Below are 13,748 nucleotides of genomic sequence, written 5' to 3'. Positions count from 1 at the left end.
TTTTGCAAAGGGGGCCAGATTTGGCGAGGTAAAAATGTGGGGGGCCGACCTTGGCTGACGTCCTTTAGGTCGAACAATATTTTTAAGCAAAATTTAGCAAGCCAATCAGTGTGTCACATTTAATTAATTTTTTTTTTAATGAATAATTTCAACGCAACTAGCCTTTGCGGCGTTCTCTTTCGACTCTTGGGCTCTTGCGAAATACTACTGCTGTGAAATTTAACTTCAAGTTGCTTCAATTTCTCACAGCGTATCTTCCCTGTAATTTTGTCGTACATGTCAGCGCGTCTTGTTTGGTAATATCGCCTCACATTGAAATGTTTAAAAACAGCGACTGTCTCTTTTGCAAATGAGGCAAGACACAGTTGTTACGTATTTTAGTGAAGAAATCTATCATCTATCCTTGAAGCGTCGGCCGTCACAGTCAACTTTTTTTTGTTGATTGTCGCCATTTTAGAAAATTGGAAGTAGAAGGTCACACGGAGTATTGTTGCTTAGCCCTTAAATACCTGCAACATGAAGCAATTATCAGAGAATCCAAAAATTTGAAAAATAAGGTCCTAATGAAACCTTTTTTTTTCAAACTTGTGAAAAGAAAAGTCAAAATGAATATGTGTAATAAGCGCTCTAATGTCTATAACCCATGCTAAATCATGTTTTTTTCTCATGGAACCTGCAGATGCATGTGTTGACTTGCATCCATAATGTTTTGTTTGTTTGTTTGTTTGTCAAAAAGAAATGTCAAAATTATAAATTGGTCTGAAAATCATGAAATTTTAGGTGTATCAAATGTGATACATTTGGCAATAAAGGGTTCAAGTGCTGCTGCCTTTTAGTGGGTTAATGAGGAGCAGCATTTCGTGTGTAAGCTACTTCATATGCTGGTTGCAGTACTGCTGACCAATTTATTAAGTCTGTGTGCGGGAGATGTTATTGATTTTATGACAGAGGCTGGGGGCCGGATGAAATTTAACCACGGGCCGCATTTGGCCCCCGGGCCGGACTTTGGACATGTCTGATCTACAGTGTATCACAAAAGTGAGTGCACCCCTCACATTTCTGCAGATATTTAAGTACGGTATTGGCCCGAAAATAAGACAGTGTTTTCTACATTGTAATAAGACTGAAAAAGCGGGGGTCGTCTTATATTCGTGGTCTAGACATTATACCCATTCACGACGCTAGATGGCGCCAGATATCATTGAAGGGGTGTTCTGTCATGACAGATCTCGGCAACGAGTTTTTATTTTCATTATTTCCATTATTTTATTGCAGTGTTTTCCCTTATTCAGATTTGTTTTAAGACAACAGTTACAGTTAGACTTCACTTTTATGGTTAATGCAGTTATTGCAATTTTTTTTGCTTTATTTACATTTCAAAAACCAGAAGCCATTCAAATATGAATGTGATTGCACTTTAGTTTACATATTTAAATATTTAGATATTAAGATTTGAATGAGGCAAAACAACATGCTTTTTTTCTCAAATATATTGTTATAATGATTATATTATGATATGATATGATAATATATTAAATGCACTTTTCAACAGGGAAAGTTTTTCAAATACAGGTGTGCTATGTTAGCATGTTTATGGTGTTAAATCGAGGCCAAAAGTTTTGTAATCTGAAAAAAGGAAACGATTGAAAAAAATTTTTTTTGAAACTGAATGTTAGTTTTATTCTTGAAACTTTCAAAAGCGAAAAAAAAAAAAGTTTTATTTTTTCCAGTTACAAAGTTGGTATTTTCAGGTTCAAAGGTTTTCTTTTCACTTTCAGTTCTTATTTTTTCAGTTAAAATGTTTTTTTTTTTACACTTTCAGATCGATTTTTTTTCAGTTTCTATTTTTTTTTCACATTCAAATCTTTTTTTCGCTTTCAAATCTTTTTGCTGCTGCGCTGCGTTTGCGCTCTCGCTTGGATTTCGGACACATCGTTTCTTTAGGTCAGACATGTCCAAAGTCCGGCCCGGGGGCCAAATGCGGCCCGCGGTCAAATTTCATCCGGCCCCAAGCCTCTGTCATAAAATCAATAACGTCTGGCCCACACACAGACTTAATAAATTGGTCAGCAGTACTGCAATCAGCATATGAAGTAGCTTACACACAAAATGCTGCTCCTCATTTACCCACTAAAAGGCAGCAGCACTTTGACCCTTTATTGCCAAATGTATCACATTCAGTACACCTAAAATTTCATGATTTTGAGACCAATTTAGAATTTTGAAATTTCTTTTTGAAAAAAAAAGATGGATGCAAGTCAACACATGCATCTGCAGGTTCCATGAGAAAAAAACATGATTTCGCATGAGTTATAGATATTAGAGCGCTTATTACACATATTCATTTTGACTTTTCTATTCACAAATTTGAAAAAAAGATTTCATTAGGACCTTATTTTTCAAATTTTGGGATTCTCTGATAATTGCTTCATGTTGCTGGTATTTAAGGGCTAAGCAACATTACTCCGTGTGACCCATTACTAGAGCTGGGAATCTTTGGGCACCTAACGATTCGATTACGATTACGATTCAGAGGCTCCGATTCGATTATAAAACGATTATTATTGCACCCCCCCTCGTTTAAAAAAAAAAAAAAATAATAATAATATTTTGTACATTAGTTCCAAAGTTGTTCAAAAATACTCTCAGGCTAAACCAAACTACTATTTCAGTATCAAGTTAACATATAGCAGTAAAAAATATACAAAAATAACAGTAAATAAAAAACTCCAGTCCCCATTCTGTATCAGCAGCTTTAAACTACATTCAATTAATTTAATGTTGTGAATCAACCGTTAAAGTTGTTAAAATTGCTCCCGTTATTCCATAATTTCCCTTTTGTCTACTTTCGACATGTGAAAGTTTTAAAACTATTTTAAAGATAGATTCAAGTCAATATTTTACAGATTTAGGAGTATTTTAGATAAAAAGTTAATTAGGTTTGCTTGGAAGGTTCGCTGCAACAGCCTTGCAGGGAAGTGTACTGCTTTAAGATGGTGGCCGTTTACTAACGCCCGCATCTAGCTTTTTGTAGATGTGCGGCCAACGCTACCGAATCTATATTGCATCTAGTCCTATATAAATGATATCTACCGTAACATTATGTGGAGGTACTTTGTAGCAGCTTTTCGGCAGCAGTCAGGTATATTGTTTTTTTGGGGTTTTTTTTATCTCGTGGCATGAGTTGAGCTAGAGCCGTGAGTTGAGCATTGGCATTACCCGAGGGGCCGGGTAATGAGAAGCATGATGTTTAGCTACTCTCGCTCCGTTCCTCATTGCGTCCCGAAGACCGCGCGGCGCTGTACTTCCGCTTTACTTGGCATATTTCAATAATCGGAATTTGGATGTTTGTGAATCGTTCTCGAATCTTCCACAGCCGAATTGCGAATAATCTAAGAATCGGAAATTTTGCACACCTCTACCCATTACATCCATTTTCTAAAATGGCGACAACAACAAAAAAAAAAATGAAAGTTGACTGTGACGGCCGACGCTTCAAGGATAGGTGGAAATTGGACTATTTCTTCACTAATTTGCCTAATTTGCAAAGAGAGAGTCGCTTTTTTTTTTTTTTTTAAAGATTTCAATATGAGGCGATATTACCAAATAAGGCACGCTGACATGTACGACAAGATTACAGGGAAGACTTGTACGCAGCGAGAAATTGAAGCAACTTGAAGCTAGTTTAATTTCACAGCAGCAGTACTTCGCAAGAGCCCGAGAGTCGAAAGACAACGCCACAAAGGCTAGTTGCGAGATTGTTGAAATTATTCATTAAAAAAATAATAAAGCAAATGTGACATACTGAATGGCTTGCTAAATTTTGCTTAAATATATTGTTCTACATAAAGGACGTCAGCCAAAGTCGGCCCCCAACATTTTTACTACGCCAAATCTAGCCCACTTTGCAAAAAGTTTGGACACCCCTGCTTTAGGTAAAGGTCAACAACCTGGCATATTTTCCAATTTTCATTAATCAAAACTGATCAAGAGTTGTCTAGAATGACTACAAAAGTTCCCTCCCGCCCTTAGCATTACTTTAGCTACAGGTATCAAGAAAATTAAGTGGGGAGAGTGGGGAGTCATAATTCATCAAAGTACCCACGTTACCTGAAGGCATCATCATTCGGGGTTGCTTTGATAGGCTGTCTCTCACAAGTCAACACGTCTCTCGTGGAGGCTGCGCCCCTCCGCGTTAAAACACGGCCAAAAGTTTTGAAACTGAAAAAAAAAGATCTGAAAGCAAAAAAAAGATTTGAAAGCGGAAAAAAAAAATTTGAAACTGAAAAAAATTGATCTTGAAGTGAAAAAAAAAATTAAACTGAAAAAATAAGATCTGAAAGTGAAAAAAAAAATCTTTGAACCTGAAAATACCAACTTTGCAACTGGAAAAATAAAATGTTTTTTTTTCGCTTTTGAAAGTTTCAAGAACTATTTCAAAAACTATTTTTTTCAATCGTTTCCTTTTTTCAGATTGCAAAACTTTTGCCATATATGCAGTATACTTTTAACAGGACCAAGTAAACTGCCATTTTTTTTGTTTTGTGTGCAATGACAAAAAAACTGACAGGAAGTTGATTGCGGCACAAGCGTCAGGCTGAGGTGCGTCGTGTCTCCGCGGCAGCTGGGAGGCGCCACTGAGGAGTGACGGGACAATCAGCCAGAAATGTGTGGGTGAGCTTTCGCCGCGTGTCACATTTACGGTTACACTGACAAGGTGAACGCTGATTTATGACTTCTCTTCAAGCAAGCTCTCAGCATTTGACAGTCAGCATCCCGTCATGTTGTTAGGTAAGTTTTTGTTGGTTACTCCAACACAAGACAAAAAAAAGTTTTTTTTTTAAAAATTATTATTAACTCTTTTTTTCTGTGTTTCTTCATCATTATTTTTTTCGAGGAAAAAAAAAACAACATTTAGGGGGAATCATATCATATTTACACTACTGTTTTAACAATAGAATACAGGAATTTTCACCTGAATATCAATACTCATAAAAAATCTTAGTACTCTATTGTTTTTCTCCTACATGAATACAAACCCATAATTAAAAGTATTTTTTTTATGCACTCTTTCAGTGTTTTTCCAATGGTGGCCATTTTTTTTAGACAAAAAAAATTTTAAAAATATCCAAAATTAACAGGAAGCGACCCCGGAAAGCCCTGAAATCATTAGGAAGTAAACTAAAGCAATCAAATATTATCCGTAACTGCCCAGAAATACCCCAAAACTAAAAGGAATTGACCAATTAACAGGACATGAGCTGGGAAATGCCCAAAATCAAAAGGAAATGATCTGAAATTTACTGGAAGTGAACTAAAATTCAACTGAAAATGACCAATCAATGCCCCAAAACCCTGAAATAAATAGGAAGTATGGCTGCTCCAAACAAAGTTTCGTTGTGCTTTTTGTAACAATGACAATAAATATTCTGAATCTGAATCCAAAAGTAACCCGGAAATCCCTCCAAATTACCAGGAAATGACATTTGAAAAGCTCAAAACCATTAGAATATGATCCAAAATCAACAGGAAATGACGCAGGAAATGGCCAAAATTAACAGGAAATGATCCAACATCTACAGAAATTGACACCGTGTTGCCCCCCAAAAAAACGGAAGTGACCCAAAATCAACAACAGTGTTCAATTACAGGAGATGACCTGGGAAACCCCCCAAAATAAACAGGAAATGATCCAAAATGTACAGGAAGTGACCCTGGGTTGCCCAAAATTTACCAAAAGTGACCCAAAATCCATTGGAAGTGACCTGGAAATCCCATCAAATTAATTAATGACCAATTAACAGGTAATAACATTTGAAATGCCCAAAACCATCAGGAAATCATACAAAATCAACAGGGAACGACTCAGGAAATGCCCAAAATTAACAGGAAATGATCCAACATGTACAGAAATAGACCCCGTGTTGCCTCAAAATGTACCGGAAGTGACCCAAAATCAACCAAAGTGACCAATTACAGGAGATGACCTAGGAAACCCCCCAAAATAAACAAGAAATGATCCAAAATGTACAGGAAGTGACCCTTGGTTGCCCAAAATTTACCAAAAGTGACCCAAAATCTACTGCAAGTGACCTGGAAATCCCGCCAAATTAACAGGAAGTGACCAATTAACAGAACACGACCAGGCAAACACCTAAAATCAAAAGGAAATGATCTAAAAATTAAAGGGAGTGACCCAGAATCAAGAGAAAATTATCCACAAATGCCCCAAAACCAACTGGAAGTGAAGGAAATGATTCAAAATTAACAGGAAATTATCAAACGTGTACAGATATTGACCCCGTGTTGCCCCAGAATTTACCGGAAGTGACCCAAAATCAACAGAAAATGACCAATTAACAGGACATGACCTGGGAAACCCCAAAATCAACAGGAAATATTCCAAAATGTATAGGAAGTGACCCTGGGTTGCCCAAAATTTAACAGAAGTGATCCTAAATCAATAAGAAGGGACCTGGTATCTGCCGATCCCGATATTTCCCGATCCGATTGATTTTTTTTTTTTTTTTTTTTGCTCCCGATTCAATTCCAATCATTCCCGATAATTTTTTCGGGTTATATACATTTTGGCAATGCATTAAGAAAAAAATGAATAAAACTCGGACGAATATATATGTTCAACATACAGTACATAAGTACTGTATTTGTTTATTATGACAATAAATCCTCAAGATGGCATTTACATTATTAACATTCTTTTTTTGAGAGGGATCCATGGATAGAAAGACTATGACTTTGTACATTGTGACTAAATATTGCCATCTAGTGTATTTGTTGAGCTTTCAGTAAATGATACTGTAGCCATTTAACTTCTGCCCAAATGCATGATGGGAAGTGCAACCATGACTGTGCGTAGGGGCACCAATTGATATTTCTTCTCTGCATTGGGAAAGAACATATGGTGTTAAGAAAATGATCAACTACTACCTTTCTTCCCCACATTGCCTCCCACGTTATTTTTAATTCCTGAGAGAGGTATTGTAAGGCTTTAGCCAAATAAAAAATGGCTCCAACGGCTGTCAAAATTCTCTCTACTCATTACACGCTTCCTTTTAGCACTATCCATAGGTAAAACGGCGTCTTTATATATTGAACGCGACAATGCGTGAGTGGGTCATGCAGTGCATGCGTTAATTATTTAACGTGATAAATTTTTTAAAAAATTAGTTACCGCCGTTAACGCAATAAATTTGATAGCCCTACTTTAAGCCAAAACTACTCTGGATGACTGTAAGACATTATGCCTGTAACTTTAAATACAATTAGATAACGATTTAAATAAAATATATATATATATTAAAAAAAGGCATGTCCGATATTTTTTTGCCGATTCCGATACTTTGAAAATGACGTGATCGGACCCGATTGATCGGGACATCTTTATCCAGAACCTTCGCCGCCCTGACAACAGTCACTCTCGATCCCTCCTGTCCAATCCACAAACAGACAATAATCCTAAACAATGCCCAAACACACTCTTCTTCTGACCACAGCCCGCCCTGCGAAAGCCTTCAAAAAGACTGAATGTTTAACTAAACATTGTCATTTTTCTCGAGAACCAGGAGATAGTACCTTTTCCTGTAGGCACCGTCTAACTGTCTGCTACTCTAACACACTTAATATAATCAATCAGGGAATAGGATCGTTTCTTGTATTTACTGTTTGACAGTTTGTATTACTCTAACACACTCAATGTAAAATAAACAGCACTTATACCATAGTTTAAGAAAAACAAGCAGAATATAGGGCATAAGAGATACATGACGCCTTTTTATCACGGAAGCCCAATGTGTGCGCCATGCAACTGACTGAGCAAGATTGACGCCGACTAGCCCACGTTTGCACCATCAACTCTCGCAATCAGTTCTCTCGGAAGTCCAGAACAAATGGCAGGACACCCGGTCCCAACACAAGGAACACCGGAGAACGCCCTATATCCAGCTGATAACACGACTGATAAGAGCCCTTTTGACGGTGAGGTAGCGAAAATCCACAACCCTCCTTGCCCTGACAACAGTAACTCCCGAATCCTCCTGTCCAATCCACAAACAGACAATAGTCCTAAACAACACCCCGCGAGAGCCTTTAAAAGACTGAATGTTTAACTAATAGTTGTCATTTTTCTCAGGAACCTTTTGTTGACTGGTGATATGGTGACCTTGGAACGAGTCCGTCTGCTCGCCTGGGTCCGTTTCTGTTTTGCCTTGCCGTTTGATCGCTGTCTACCTGAATAAATTGTCAACTTGTTTCGAAGCCTTTTCCAGTTTTCAAAATGGAGTAAGTACAAGGGGTTAAGAATAAGGTGAATACGCGGAGTTTGGCCTTTTGGCCGGGTTGTCGGGGGGGGTCTCGCTGGCCCGGGTCGTTGGAGCCGGGCAAGCGCGGGTCCGGCGGTTTGGCTGGTGTGATTCCGGCAATCTGGCTAGGTCAGATTCCTTCATCAGGAATATCAACACGAGGGCTACGGAAAGATATGAACTCGACAGGATAGATATGACATTAATTTGACAATGACGCAACAAAGAATGAACAGACACTGGGAGCTTAAATTGCCTATGACGGCAAAAAGCATGTTTATTTTATATATCATATTTGAATTTTACGCTCCTAAATGAAATGGACTGCTTGGATGTGTGTGGAAGCGATCGATATTATTAGTATTTATTCAATTTTTTGAATCCCGCGGTATGAAAATGAGTGACTTCCAGCTCCAGTATCGGGTTGAGGAAGAATGCGGACGTAACACTGATAAAAGTACAGCTCATGGTTTTTATTAAGAACTGTATTTTAGATGACTGTTGTGAGTTGAAATGTCCACTAGATAGCACTACATGATTAGGCATTGCACTAAAAGTGGGGTTATGAGTGTTGCATTTTGGGAAATGGAGATGCTATGAATGCTAATGGTGAAACTGCTAATGCTAGCGCGACCAAGACTAAGAGAAACTGGTAATAGTTTAGAAAAAAAATAAATAACTTGTTCAATTTTATGTACGTGAAACCATAAAAGATTGATTTTGTTGCAGACGAGTTCCAGACTGCTCTAAGGGGCGAATTACTTTAAGTTATTCTGTGTGATACAAGACTACGGTGAGTTGCTACTGTATGCTACTATGCTAACGGCTATGTGATAGACACGTTTTCCTGTAGAGTTGAGTTACAAAATATTGTTTTTTCTTTGTCTAAAAAAAAAAACAATCGGAGGAAATTGGAAATATAGTAAAGTGTTATTTTTTTAATATACAAATATGTTAATTAGGGCTGCAGCTATCGAATATTTTAGTAATCGACTGAGAATTCCATCGAGTAATCGGATAAAACAAATATATTTTTAGGTGAAGAGCAATTATAAATATACATGAGAAAACAAGACATCTCATCTAATCTTAAACCATTTTCAGTCTATCAATGTCTTTATTTTCGATATATATTGTTGAAAACAGCCAACAATTGCATCCCACATGTAACTAGAATTTTAAAAAAAGACTAATTCACTGCTTTCACTCAAAAAACTTTTAGATCTTTTTTCTTTTTTTGTAAATTATATATATATATTATATACCTAAAAATGCCGATACGCTTGATAACACACATCTTAAAAGTTAGGATTTTTTCCCCCGTTGTTTCAATTGAATTTCTATTTGTGTGAGGCCATTTTTAAGTTCTAGTTAAGTTTTAAGTTAGTCTAAACTGTAAATCCTGATAGGATTTAGAGTTTTTGCAGTGTTCAAAATAAATGTATGATACAGGCTGTATTGCAGCACATTAGGGACCAGTGCTACTTGGTGTTTTATCCAGCAATGACTACTGAGCTAAAATTGATAGTTAGCATTATTGAGTTTTGTTTTTACACCCTCATCACTCCACAACGCTACGTTATGTTAAAGCCTGTATGTAAGACACGTTAGCCACGTATCGACAGTGGTCATAATTAATAGAAACCTAGCCCTCCGCAGGGCTAACGTTACGTGAGCTAGTGACAGTAACGTTAATCTTATTTATTAGCACTTAGCGCTCTTCATTAGCGCTGTACTGCTTTAAGATGGCGGCTGTTTACTAACGCTGCCCAAACCCGGCCGAGTCTGACATTTCGCATCTAGTTCAACATACATGTGATCTCTATGAGACTCATCAGACGTTACCTGTCAAGGAATTTAGTCCTCCCAGCCCAAACCGCACGGGGAGGCCGGCAACAGAACGGAAATGTGCTCCGCCGCTCGACGCCCCCGAAGAGCCAGGCCAGGAGGAAGCTAAACTCCGCGCGTTCCTGTGTTAACCCTTTGCACACTGACTCCATGTTTCAAAAGCTTGACGAACACTCGCCAAAAACAGGTTGACAATTTATTCGTCGACAATGATCAAAAACAAGGCAAAAACAGACGACGGAGGGACAATTCTGGATCCAAAACAAGGCTACATGTTTCCGAGCAGAAGAAATCTGTCTTATCTCAGTGTCCAGTCTTTTTGAAGTCTTTGCTGACGCGGGTCTTGTCGAAGGCGTTTCTGGGCGTTGCTTTTGGGCCATCCCCGCTGTGGCCGGTTTTGGGCGGCTTAGGTTCGTGCGCGGATTGGGACGCCCGCTATCAACTTTGCTGTCCGGGCTGGTTGTACTTGTTTTAGGACAAAGCGCTTTGTCCTTGGAGTTTGCTGGGAGAGCAGATTACCCGAGTTGGTGCGTCACTCTTGTGATAAGACGGCATTGTGTATCTCTTCTATTTCTGCTCATTAAACTATGGTGTGCTATTTATTTTATATTAGTAGTGTAGTCCTACCGTAAATATGAAAATGATACTATTTCCTGATTAATTATATTACGTGTGTTAGCCTAATGCAAACAGTTAGACGGTGCCTACGAAAACCTGTACCATATGTATGTGTTAGACTATATATGTGTTAGACTAATGCAAACAATTATATGGTGTGTGCGATGACGATATCGTTTCTCCTTCACCTGCTATCAACGTAGCATCGTGCGGGCTAGTATTTAGCAACGTCGGCGTCGTTTGTAGCGGCTGTCAGCTGATGTAAGTTTTTTTTTTGCTTCTTCCTCTACGCACGTGACATCAGCGCGTTGTCCCGCATTAAAAGTAGTCCGAGCAAAACGTGATGCTTCGAGCTGTCAAAATAAACGATTACTCGAGGCGAATAAAATTACTCGGATCAGTTTTTAAGCTCGAGTTACTCGAGTTGCTCGAGTATTCGTTTCAGCTCATAATGTTGTATGTTGATGAAATCTGGAAAGAAATTGCTACATGTGAGCTAGTATCTGTCACTGTATACTTTATGAACAAATTGTTTGATTTTGGAAGCGACCTATTTTGACCAGTATTGGAAGTTATATGTGATAGATATAAGGGAGATGACATGCTATACATTATATGGTTGGTTGAAAATTAATTTAAGTCCTTAATATGCAGATTGTTATTTTGAATTTCCGGATCTACATCGGAGTGACAGCGTTGAAGTCAAGGAGGATTCGGCCTGATTCAAGGCGGGATTGAAGACGACCATTTTTCTTCAACTTCAACCAACTTTTGGAGCATCACCCTGGGAGCAGATAAGCTCACCCTCACTAGAAAATCTTTCATACAATATACAGTCACACTATCCGGGTAGTACATACATACACTGAATAGGAGAACGGACATTGAAGCACGGCAGCAATAGGCTGTGAAGGGACTATTCAACAATGTAATATTTTTGATTTACATGATTCAGGTGTAATTATATATTGTTGTATAATAGATTAATAAATGGTGTTTTTGTATATTTTTCCTAGTCGCTCTTGCTCCTTGAGTCGAACCTATGTATAATAAGTAGGGGTGTCAAACGATTAAAATTTTTAATTGAGTTAATTACAGCTTAAAAATTAATTAATCGTAATTAATCGCAATTCAAACCATCTATAAAATATGCCATATTTTTCTGTAAATTATTTTTGGAATGGAACGATAAGACACAAGATGGATATATAAATTCAACATACGGTACATAAGTACTGTATTTCTTTATTATAACAATAAATCAACAAGATGGCATTACCATTATTAACATTCTGTTAAAGTGATCCATGGATAGAAAGACTTGTAGTTCTTAAAAGAAAAATGTTAGTACAAGTTATAGAAATTTTATATCAAAACCCATCTTCATGTTTTCGTTTTAATAAAAATTGTAAAATTTTCAGTCAAAAAATAAACTAGTAGCCCGCCATTCTTGATGTCAATAATTACTCATGGGTGCTGAAGCCTATAAAATCAGTCGCACCCAAGCGCCAGCAGAGGGCGGCAAAACTCCGAAAAACACAACAAGTACACCTTTGACTGTGCTGTCATTTTAATCTGTTTGAGCGGGGCATTTGTGCGTTAATTACGTCAAATATTTTAACGGGATTAATTTAAAAAATTGATTATCGCTCGTTAACGCGATAATCTTGACAGCCCTAATAATAAGGTGTTCCATTCTTAGCAACACCAAAAGAGAACTACTGTGTTACACGAATGTGACGTCATGTGTAGAAATTATCTTCACAATTATCTTCACAATACAGCCATTACTATGTAGAATGCAGAAAGACTGCGGAATAGCTGACTTTGCAGATTAATTTGTTTATTTTAAAATGTTTATAGTGGTTTATTTTTTTATATTTTCAGTACGAAGGGTTAAGAATAAGGTGAACGCGAGGAGTTTGGCCTTTTGGCCGGGTTGTCGGCATATCGTATCGTATCGTTGGAGTCCAGCGGTTCGGCTGACGTGATTCCGGCAATCTGGCTAAAGGGTCAGATTCCTTCATTACCCAAAGAGTACAAGGTGGTGTTTAAGTTGCAAATATCAATAGGATTCATTAAAAGTCAATTATTGAGAGCGATGTGGAGGGTTCAAACGATGCGAGCCGCTTAGCGGACCTCCACTTGGAATGTGTGTGTGTCTGAGCTGCCTTTAAATGTTGCCGCTTATGCAAATTTAATGAGCGATTTTACTTGCATCTTTTTAATGCGAGTGCCACCGATGCATAATTAAACAGGCGAAAAATAAGCAAATGACTACGTTTTGCTAGCTTTTAATTTCACATTAAACAATCGGTTCAAGCTAAAACAGGGCGGGGCCTTTTTATATACAAACTCCGAAATGCCCCAAAATCTACCTTTGCAATTTGTCAAGAATTTGACTTTTCTAGTTTTTTTTCATCGGTATTTTAGATAAACTGTTTCACAATACTCCGCCTTCTGGCACAGTGAGGTCATGACAACGCAACCGCTGAACAAAACCTGAGAAGTCGCAAAGACAAATGTGTGAAAGTTGAGACAAAGGATAGCGCCAGGGCTTTTTTCCCCCCGTCTTTTGAAGGGATTTCCGAGGCTTACTGAGCTGCGCAAGTTCATACCCATAATCCCTTGCAGTTTGCATGTCGGAACAAAAGAGGGCTCGGCGGTACGCTTCTTTACTTGAATAATCTCGCTCGGCGAAGATCACGGCAGACGGGACACAAAGCGCAATTCTTTTAAACTTTGATATGTGAGTGAAAACACTTGGATTGTGATGATTGATATGTAATGGAGCTAGGACTTAATTAGAGGTGTGATCATGAATTCATCTTTGTTAACTTCTTGACGCCTGAATTTACATTTAACGAATATACATTTCAAAAAGTATTGGGCTAATACACAAGTACATGAAAATACACGTATTTTCTGCACTATAAGGCGCACCTAAATGCCTAGAATTGTCTA

The 13,748-nt window shown here is 37.9% G+C and overlaps 1 long non-coding RNA gene across 1 annotated transcript; it reads left to right on the top strand.

The window, feature by feature from the left end:
- The first annotated feature begins 3,900 nt into the window (after positions 1-3,900).
- LOC130924621 (uncharacterized) lies at positions 3,901-11,771 on the top strand. Its single transcript, XR_009064928.1, has 3 exons — positions 3,901-4,674; positions 4,748-4,791; positions 11,439-11,771. It is a non-coding gene; the product is annotated as an uncharacterized LOC130924621 (long non-coding RNA).
- The last annotated feature ends 1,977 nt before the right edge of the window (positions 11,772-13,748 follow it).

Source organism: Corythoichthys intestinalis, chromosome 1 (assembly GCF_030265065.1).
Source record: "Corythoichthys intestinalis isolate RoL2023-P3 chromosome 1, ASM3026506v1, whole genome shotgun sequence".
Lineage (NCBI taxonomy): Eukaryota > Metazoa > Chordata > Actinopteri > Syngnathiformes > Syngnathidae > Corythoichthys > Corythoichthys intestinalis.
Note: the sequence above shows the minus strand (reverse complement) of the source record. Positions and strands in the feature narration are given on the sequence as shown.